Source organism: Procambarus clarkii, chromosome 91 (assembly GCF_040958095.1).
Source record: "Procambarus clarkii isolate CNS0578487 chromosome 91, FALCON_Pclarkii_2.0, whole genome shotgun sequence".
NCBI classification, from domain to species: Eukaryota; Metazoa; Arthropoda; class Malacostraca; order Decapoda; family Cambaridae; genus Procambarus; species Procambarus clarkii.
This window is the reverse complement of record NC_091240.1, coordinates 2,761,144-2,771,479: the sequence shown is the minus strand read 5'-3', so window position 1 is coordinate 2,771,479 and position 10,336 is coordinate 2,761,144.

The window sequence follows — 10,336 nt, the reverse complement described above, 5'->3', positions numbered from 1 at the left end:
ATACACCTCCAAGTATGGTCAACGGTCGCCACACTTGCCACATCTCCAAGATGTGGCAAGAATATTGCCTTGTATTTCCAAGGTAATACAAGGCTTCATACAGTTGTATTAGTCAAAATTCAATTTGTATCTCTTAATGCTAGAAGGACACATGTACGAAGGAAGCGTACGAACAATAGAACTATTACATTGGGAAACCTGGAATGCTACTGCTCCCACGAGGCTTCCACTGAAGGGGAAGCAATTCTTTTACCATGTGTTGGTACAGTTGACTAGAGCGGGTCTGGGAACATCAAACACATAGGTTCGAATCCTCATCACGGCCCCATGTGGATTTGTTCATTGATATATTATGGTGTTGTGATTTATGTGTAAAGTGGTATTAATGCTTTAAATTATTATATACAGTACTGAGGAAAGCAGATAAGGGTTGCGAACGACGTCGTTACTGAGAGGAGAAACTGTGGTAAGAATGTGCAGGGGAGTCTGGCCAGATGCAGACAGTTATACAGGGTCGTCGGCGGCTGAGGCGGCGTGCTTAAGTATGTACAATGGTTGTGTTCTGGTGTTACCAAGGTCGGTGCTGCCTCATGTACACTGTACTTAGTGTGTTCTCTAACTCTGTCTCTCTGTCTCTTTGTTTCTGTCGCTCCCTCTCTGTCTTTCTTCTCTCTATCTGTTCTCTCTCTCTCTCTCTCTCTCTCTCTCTCTCTCTCTCTCTCTCTCTCTCTCTCTCTCTCTCTCTCTCTCTCTCTCTCTCTCTCTCTCTCTCTCTCTCTCTCTCTCTCTCTCTCTCTCTCTCTCTCTCTCTCTCTCTCTCTCTCTCTCTCTCTCTCTCTCTCTCTCTCTCTCTCTCTCTCTCTCTCTCTCTCTCTCTCTCTCTCTCACCCTGTTCTAGATGACGGAATAATTCGAATGCCAGGTAGTGGCACCAACGGTAGTGCTGGGATCACCCTAGTGCCAGGTAGTGTCATCAATCATCAAGACAACCTCAGGTCGTGAGTGCCAAACGTGTGCCAAATAATGACGACACGCCGTGGCTCTGATCATGACAGAGTCGTACAGACGACCTGTGGACGCGCTAGGCTTCAAGATCTTGCGAGCACCAGTGGCAAGTGCTGACAAGTGGCTGGCCTATGTCATCGCTGTGGGAGTCATGGCTCGCTAGCTCGGGGTGTGTTAGGGTAAACACAGTGCCACTAGAGTTGAGGGGGGGGGAGATAGTGCCTCGGAGATAAGCAGGGGGGGGGCGAGTATCAGTGGCACTCAGCTACTATGTCAGTCAAGTCACAAGGTACCCAGCCGGCTAAGTCAGCAATCAGCAGGAAAACCTTGGAAAATAGAAATCTTTAATGATTACCATTAATGATTATTTTAGTGATGTAACTATTTAGCATTATTATTATTATTATTACACAGAGAAATCACAATGACGTGATAGATCAAATGAATAAATTCACAAGGGCCTTGATGAGAGGGGTTCGAACCTTGTGCTGTGTGTGTGTTCCCAGACGCACTCTACCGAAATGAATAATTTCCCAAACATGAATTGATCTTATTCTATGCTCAAATTTGGCATGTAATTTGGCTTTGATTTGGTTCTGTTGGCTATAATTTCTTTTCAGCACATGAGTGAAGGATTTAGGCAGGGGCCCGTGGAGCACAGAAAGAGGGCGAAGAAAAGCTCGAATGAATTCGAAAACTTTTCGAATGTGCATTCGAAAAATACGAATGTACATTGAACAAAGAAAGTTCAGTGTGATTTATATGTAAAATGTTTGCCAATCATAAACATTGATTTTGGCATCTAGACTTAAGGATCATTCAGCCATTGTTTATGAGGACGGGCTGCATATATGGCACTAAACAGGTTGCCTTTTTTGGTTGAGAAATGTTTTGCCTTGAAATGAAAAGTTTTCAAAGCGCACTTCTCAATTAACCCTGATTATCGAGTCACATACGATCCCTCAATCGTCGCCGCCCCAAAATCAATAACAATTAATCCTAATCCAAACACTTCTAGGTACAATAACTCCCAAAGATATAATCAATAATTATCTAACCAACATAATCTAACCAAACGTATGACTAGTTAAACAGGTGAAAAATCTTCGTTTTTTATACCTAGAAGTGCTTGGATTAGTATTAATCCAAGCTTTCACTTTCAGGTCTGAAAGTGAGGGAAGTGACTTCTCTCGAAAGAACTAGTATATAGAAAGGTTTCCCGAAAGAACTAGTATAAAACGCAATGGTTTCTTTAGATCTGATGCCTCATATGGGCAGCACAAAACGTCCATCAGTTTGTGGTTGCTAGGATCAGGTTGGGTTACCGTTACCTGTGGCAGGTGGCTACTAGTAACGGATCTCCCAATCCTGAGCACTCCATGTGCAAACTCTGTGAGCAGGAACTGCGGCATGATCTCCCACACTATATCACCGAATGTCCAGTTATCAGACCTGCCTGCATGAGATACCTGGAGCTTTGAAATTACTTTATTCACTCTGGTGTTCTGGAGGATAGCCTCATAATGGATCCCAAGGTTTGCCAGAGCAGGCTACTGATCACATGGCCCTGTATGACTAACCATCCTGCGAGATGGCGAATATTTGGTTTTGTTTAGCATCACATAGGAAGCTCTTGTCACGAAGTACGCGACCCTTGATATAGTCTAAGGTAGCTGCATAAATGCAGATGTACCTAAGTTCAAAACAAAACTGTTTCTGTTTCTGCCTCTCTCTCAGCCTCTCTTGCTCTTCCTGTTTCTCTCTATATATCTATCCATATATCCCTATAAGATATATCCATATATATATATTCTCTACTAGCTGTAGGGAGATATATCGCGTAGAGGAAGCCTAGTGATATCATGCCATGAGTCACGTCTCGCTCAAACACATGCACAATTCTCCATGTTAAATCTCTTAGGTTTATCACCAGGGGAATAGGCTAAAGTTACAGCCACTCAAGCATAAATGATCATCAGAAGATGAGACACATTGCCTTTACATGTTGATCATGTAGGTGCATGGGGTTATCTTGAGGTTATCTTGAGATGATTTCGGGGCTTTTTAGTGTCCCCGCGGCCCGGTCCTCGACCAGGCCTCCACCCCCAGGAAGCAGCCCGTGACAGCTGACTAACACCCAGGTACCTATTTTACTGCTAGGTAACAGGGGCATAGGGTGAAAGAAACTCTGCCCATTGTTTCTCGCCGGCGCCCGGGATCGAATCCGGGACCACAGGATCACAAGTCCACTGTGCTGTCCGCTCGGCCGACCGGCTCCCTTAGTAGTCTTAGAGGGGGACTGTTATTGCAATTTCAAGTCACTGTGTAAGGAATTTTGACGTGTGTGTGTGTGTGTGTGTGTATGTGTGTGTGTGTGTGTGTGTGTGTGTGTGTGTGTGTGTGTGTGTGTGTGTGTGTGTGTGTGTGTGTGTGTGTGTGTGTGTGTGTGTGTGTATGTGTGTGTGTGTGTGTGTGTGTGTGTGTGTGTGTGTGTGTGTGTGTGTGTGTGTGTGTGTGTGTGTGTGTGTGTGTGTGTGTGTGTGTGTGTGTGTGTGTCTGTCTGTCTCTCTCTCTCTCTAACCACTGCTACAATGACCTCTTTCCCATCAGCTGACAGAGTTCCAGTGCTGTAGTCAGTATAGCCGTTTATATCACCATTTGCTAATTCTTCAAATTTACTCTTTCGTTTTATTAGGAGTGTCAAACATGACTTCATCAGGCTTGCCAAACGTGATTTTTCTCCTTTTAGATCCATGCTGCCCCTTTTGTTCCAACGTTCACCCTCTCCAAGTGCTCAAGTGTTCTGAACATTACTATTTTCTCACTTTACACTGAATACTTCTCTGTAACTAGCTGACATTGTATCTATAAGGTGTGAAGGATTGAAGAAATTGTTTATGTAATAATCTAAGATGAGGTCTGATAAAGACCTTTTGTGCCCTCTGTAATGCTTTTGCGCTACCGCTCACAGGATGAGTATGGGGTGCACAATAAACTAGCCGCCTTCGGCGGCAACAATCAAAAAAATCAATCAACGGAATACTTGTCAATGACACCGGTCTGTAATTTCGTGCCTCCTGTCCGTCCTTTTTTTTAATATTTGGACTATGTGGCCCCTTTTTCACAATTCTGTGAGTTTCGTCTCAAGTGTTTCGATTAAAATATTTGTTAGCGAGTGACAAGGTACCTCTGCCGCCTGTGTACACTGTCATGGGGATATTAGGTTTGGTTCTGTTGGTTTTGTTACATCTAGAGCTCCTTGACGTGCTATTCAACCTCTTCTAAAGTCATCCAGTGTTTCGTCTGGCCATTCATTTCGCAACCCTGGCTCAGCGCTGGTTCTTTTGTGAAGACCGCCTGAAATCTTTTGTTGAATTTCTCACACACACCTTGCTGTTGTGTGTGTGTGTGTGTGTTCATCTGCTTGTATTTACCTATTTGTGCCTGCAGAGTCGAGCTTTTAGCTCTTGGATCCCTCTTTTCCAACCGCCAGTCGTCCAATGTAATGTCTCCCGCCCTATTTTCTCTCTAATGTGTTTGTGACCGGCGCCTGAGAGCGCAGCGACCTCGACCCGCAGGACAAGACTTTTATGTTGGCTGTTGACACCAGGATCTGAGGAGGACACCTCTCTCTCTCTCTCTCTCTCTCTCTCTCTCTCTCTCTTTCTCTCGAGGTAGCAACGACAGAGACGTCATCATCATCATCATTGAGGGAGGAGAGGAGACCCTTCTGCAAGCCACATGTCAACAACATGATCAAAACATGCTTGAGACATGTTTGCTCTCCTCTCGAAATAGTATCAAGAAGGTAACTACAACAACAACAATAATAATAATAATAAAGATGATAAGTAATGGTAATGTCTTCTTCACAGACATAATCTTCTTAATCTGTTTGAAGAAATCTTCTTCAAACACATAATGTCTGTGTGAAGGACGAAAAAGCACAGTTATGAATATGTATAATTTATACAACGATTTACATCAAGTCTTTCGCACTCTCCTGAGTGCTTTGTCAAGTTATCTTGAGTGCAAGGCTAGGATGAGACTTACATCTCAAAGACTGTCAAGACTGCTACCCAGGATCCACTTCTAAATCCTTCTTGACCTCTTGACCTTGTCACCTCCATTCCTAAATACATAACACTTCACAACTCCCAAATCAGATCTCAAATGAAGTACTCAGCACTAATTTGGGGGGTTCCTGTCCATAATCTTATCTTAAACTATTAAACAAAACTCAAGTTAGGTCATCTATCGACAAGCAAAGTTCACAGACCGAGGCCAATGTCGTACACAAAGGCTCTGCAACAGAAAAGACGTGTGGCCGGTCTGTGTGTATTGTACAAAGTTGAAAACCTGCCTTCCCTTCATATATAAATTCACAAACACCTCCCTCAAGAATAAACTATCAAACACACAGAAATCGCAATAGCGTGATGCATCAAATGAACAAAGAGTTATATTGCAATCCTGGGTGCAATTCTTTTTACCATGTCGTAACTCAGTCGATTAAGGCGCGTCTGGGATCCTCTCAGACGTAGGTTCGAACCCTCATCGCGGCCCTTGTGGATTTGTTCATTTAAACTAGCAAACAAGAGGTGTGATATGTACCAGTCAGATAGACGTTCACTCTACACTAACAGAGCAATTTCGAGGCTCTATCACCAACCGATATATAGAGATATATATCTATATATCAACCGATATGCGAAACATTCTGAAACGTGTTCTGGCGATCAGAACATTCTAACCAGCAGGCGGCTTGCCACACTTGCGACCTCTGCAGATACTTCAACCCCCAAAATGTTCAGCAATTGGCTGCAGCTCCTTCAGTAAACATTTAAAACAAAATTTCCTCCGTTTTTGTGTGATATAATTCTCTGACTCCACTAGGGCAATACGTGTCTCTGGGAACAGACATACTGCTGTTTACTCTAAACAACAACAACTTATAACCAAGTCACTTGTCTGCCACTGTGTGTAATTAACCTGCCCGACAGGTCCGGGTGTACAGGAGTTTACCTGGTCCGTGCTGGCGTCCCCTTCACAGGACCTGTCTACACTGACCCCCAGACGACCTCCGCCCCGGTCCAGACCTCCAGGAAGACAGACCGGTCAGCTCACTCCTGGTTCACTAGGAAGCTTGACGGAGTGTCACGCTCGACGCTCTTCACCCCACAAGGAGCCTCCACAGACCCAGTGAACAGGACCACAACACCCCGGGAGTCGTTCGTTCCGGGCTCTTTGTACCCCCACTACAGGGCTCCTGGCGGCCCTCAACGACCTGCGAGGGCCGGTTCGATCCCCGGTGGAGGCGGAAACAAATGGGCAGAGTTTCTTTCACCTTGATGCCCCCTGTTCACCTAGCAGTAAATAGGTACCTGGGAGTTAGACAGGTGCTACGGGCTGCTTCCTGGGATGTGTAACAAAAAGGAGGCCTGGTCGAAGACAGGGCCGCGGGGACGCTAAGCCCCGAAATCATCTCAAGATAACCTCAAGATAGTCTGGTTGTACACACACGCCTCCACAACAGTAATTATAACACGTCATAACATGATGAACACCTCTCACCCTCAAGAGTCTGCTAGATCTGTGATGATTCTGATGATATCGAGATTAGTAAATAATACATTGATATTAAATTGTTTTAGTAGTTATCTTGAGGTTATCTTGAGATGATTTCGGGGCTTTAGTGTCCCCTTTAGTTTAGGAATTTCATTGACGTTAATCATAGAATGGCAGAATTATTGTATTCTTTCTTTTTCAATCTAATTAAAGGAGCAATTTCATGAATCCCCCCAAAGGGTGAACATTCCAAATGTAAACTATGTGAACAAGAGCTTGGACTCTCTCCAACACTATATCTGTGATTGCCCTGTTATCAGTGACTTCAGACCAAATGGTATGAGGTACTTTGAGCTCTGTAATTACTTCATACACTCAGGAATACTGAAGATATTCTTGTGCCGTACCCCAAATTTTGCTGATAAGCTTTTCATTTTATGTTTTCTCCTGATTCCATGTTTAACTATCCTGTGAGATGGGGATATTAGATGAACTTGTAGCTAGTTTTTGATTTACACTGTGTAAGCTTTCATACAGAATAGTGTACAGCACATTGCTGTGTATACCTAAGCGCGTTAATAAATGTAAACCAGTTAGCGAAATGAATACTTTGAATCTTCATTTATAACAAGTAGTGAAATAGTAAATAGATTTGTGATAGTTGTAAAATTCTGTAAAGAGTAATTGAATGAGCGGCATATTGTAAGAATTAGTGAATAGCCTATCCCATTAACTCATGTCAACTAAATTATGTTGATTTAGTTGATAAATAAGAAAGACCACTGTAATTATAAAATTATTAGCCTTGACTAACTTCTCTATTCACTAAAATGATAGGTATAAAATTGCGTATAGAACAGTTATATGTCAGCACAATTCAAAAATTAGGGAATAGCCTATCACCATTCAAACTTGTATATTCAATTATATATATATATATATATATATATATATATATATATATATATATATATATATATATATATATATATATATATATATATATTTCTTCGAGGTCAAGGGTCCCTACAAACGCAACCATAGGCGGTACCCTCTATATATATCCGAAGTAAATTTAAACGATATAGATATATATCAGCAGTTGCTAGGAAACGAACTAATAATTAAAGCACCAACATCAGAGAAAACACTACTTAAAGTTTCCTTTGAATAAATTAGTATGGTGTTGTAGGGGAAAGGTGTGTAAAGGTATTTTTCTCATATGGCAAAGACTTGACTTGCCATATACGTGAAAGTAAGTAAGTAATTATCCAAAGAAGGCGCCGACTCGGGGAGACTATGTAGCACCATATACATGAAAGAATAAGATTTTTGGGGGATGGAAAAAGTTTGAAGAAATGTCGATAGGCACGTTTGAAAGTGCCGTCAGGGCGGTAGCTAATGTGCGCATGCGCGGCTTCACTAACACTGTGAAATTGAAAATTGAAAATTTAAATAAGTTTATTGAGGTAAAATACACACAAAGGGATGAGATAGCTCAAGCTACTCTCACCCCGTTCAGTACATCGTGTTAATACATACATATAAGCACATCACAAACAATAAACATATTACCAAACATTCTGAGAGATAAACATCTACATTTCCTAACACTGTGAAGTTCCTGCAAAAAAATTAGGAAGAACAGTGCCAAGAGCATAATAAAAACATTTCCCTGTACATAGTGTGGCTTAAAGTTATCACTAGAGATCAGCGTTAAATGTTTAAATACAGTATCGGACTTAATATACTAATATACGAATGCAGGAGATAATATTATAAAATTGAATAATATTGGAACGACTGGCGGGAACACGAAGCCGCCGCCGACTGTGCGAGAGAGGGACGGATTATGCAGGTTAGTGCGGACTCAGGACCTATATAAAGGCTCTCAATCCACCCGATGGACTGCGTATCTACTCCAGAATTATACATAAGTATCTTGCGTTTGACATATAATGATCCAAGATGAATGTTAAGAGCAGATGTTAGGAGATTACGGTAGGCAATGCAGTTTGAAGACTTGCATGTTTGATCCTTGCATTCAACGGTACATTGGTAAATGTATGGATACCTAATTATATTAAATAACTTGACCATATTAAAAAAGCTGTATGACAATTGAATTTCATAGAGAGGCAAATTCGTAGCCTATGCAGTTAGTTCATTGTGAGGTCTCCTGTTTTTATAAGAATGTTCAGTATTTCATAGGATGGAGATATGTATTAGTTTCAGGAAGGCTGTGAAATATAACTATTTTAAAATCAATATTTCATAGATATATGCATGTATTCTCAGCATTATTGACTAAAGTTTTCCTTTTTAAAAGTTACTTCGTATAGAACTGTTACATTGACCCAGAATAGAATTAAGTCAGGGATATAACATTCGTATATTTTTTCTGTAAGTTTAATAACTTTATTTTTTAATAATTATTTTGTGGATCCTCATTACAGTGTGGAACACCAACTGTTCAACATTTTGTTGTTGTCTCGAAGATAAATTAACATATACAAGTTTTATCGGTAGTTAGGCTTTAGTCAGGTTTCAATGTTTGGATTCTGTTGGGAATTATTTACATTAAAAGTAAGCGGGTAAGGCATTTAGAAAACCCCAATAGCATCCTTCACTCGTCCAAGCCTAAGCATTCGTAAATTTTTATGTCCAGATTAACCAAAAGCCATATTTCATCGATTATAAATTAATGCAATGCTTTGCTTATTTAGGTCTAAGATAGGCTAAGTTAGATGTTTGAACAATTCCACAAGGGCCGTGATTTGATGCATCACGTTATTGTGATTTCTGTGTGTTAGATGTTTGACTTTTGTTAGCAATTATATGTATTTTGCAACATGTGGGTGACGCATTTAGAGAGATGCAACTCTAATGGAGAACGTGAGAAAAGTTCGAACGTCATTAGTGCTGATTCGCGAGTAACGTGTATACAGCGTTTTTCATTCATATACAGATTAACGAGCTTTTGGCTATTGCTTATGATGACGGGCGGCGCATAGATACGCTTTGAACAAAAGAAGCGAGCGAAGCAATCAGTCAATATTTTGCAGCCTGTCCTCATCCAGCCTGTCCTCCTAAGATTTCCCAACGCCAAGAAACTGTAGTACTAAAGTGCCCTTATCCTAACCTACCAGACGACCCAAAAGAGAAAACGGGACAGTATATCAATTTCGCGAGTCGCTACTATTTTCTAGTGCGACAATGTTTGGCCTTATTTAGAGTATATGCTAAAATGCGACGTTCTTTTAGGAGTACAAGGGCCAGATTCTCAAAGCAGTTACGCAAGCACTTACGAACCTGTACATCTTTTCTCAATCTTTGGCGGCTTTGTTTACAATTATTAAACAGTTAATGAGCTCCGAAGCACCAGGAGGCTGTTTATAACAATCACAACAGTTGAATGGGAAGTTTTCATGCTTGTAAACTGTTTAATAAATGTAACCAAAGCCGTCAAAGATTAAGGAACGATGTACACGTTCGTAAGTATTTGCGTAACTGCTTCGTGAATCTGGCCCCAGTTACCAGGTTCCCAACCCGTCCTCGACTCAAGTCCATTACATCTAGCGGTCGACCGCACAGACGCATTCATAAATTTTAATATGCATTCCATTCAAAACACGAATTTTCTTAAATACAAATTAATATTATAATATATTAGCTTATTGTAGTACGTGGGTGAAGCATTTATAGCGTTGTGGTTCGAACAAAATTCATTAGTGAAGCATTTGTTCTGGAAGTATTCGAACGA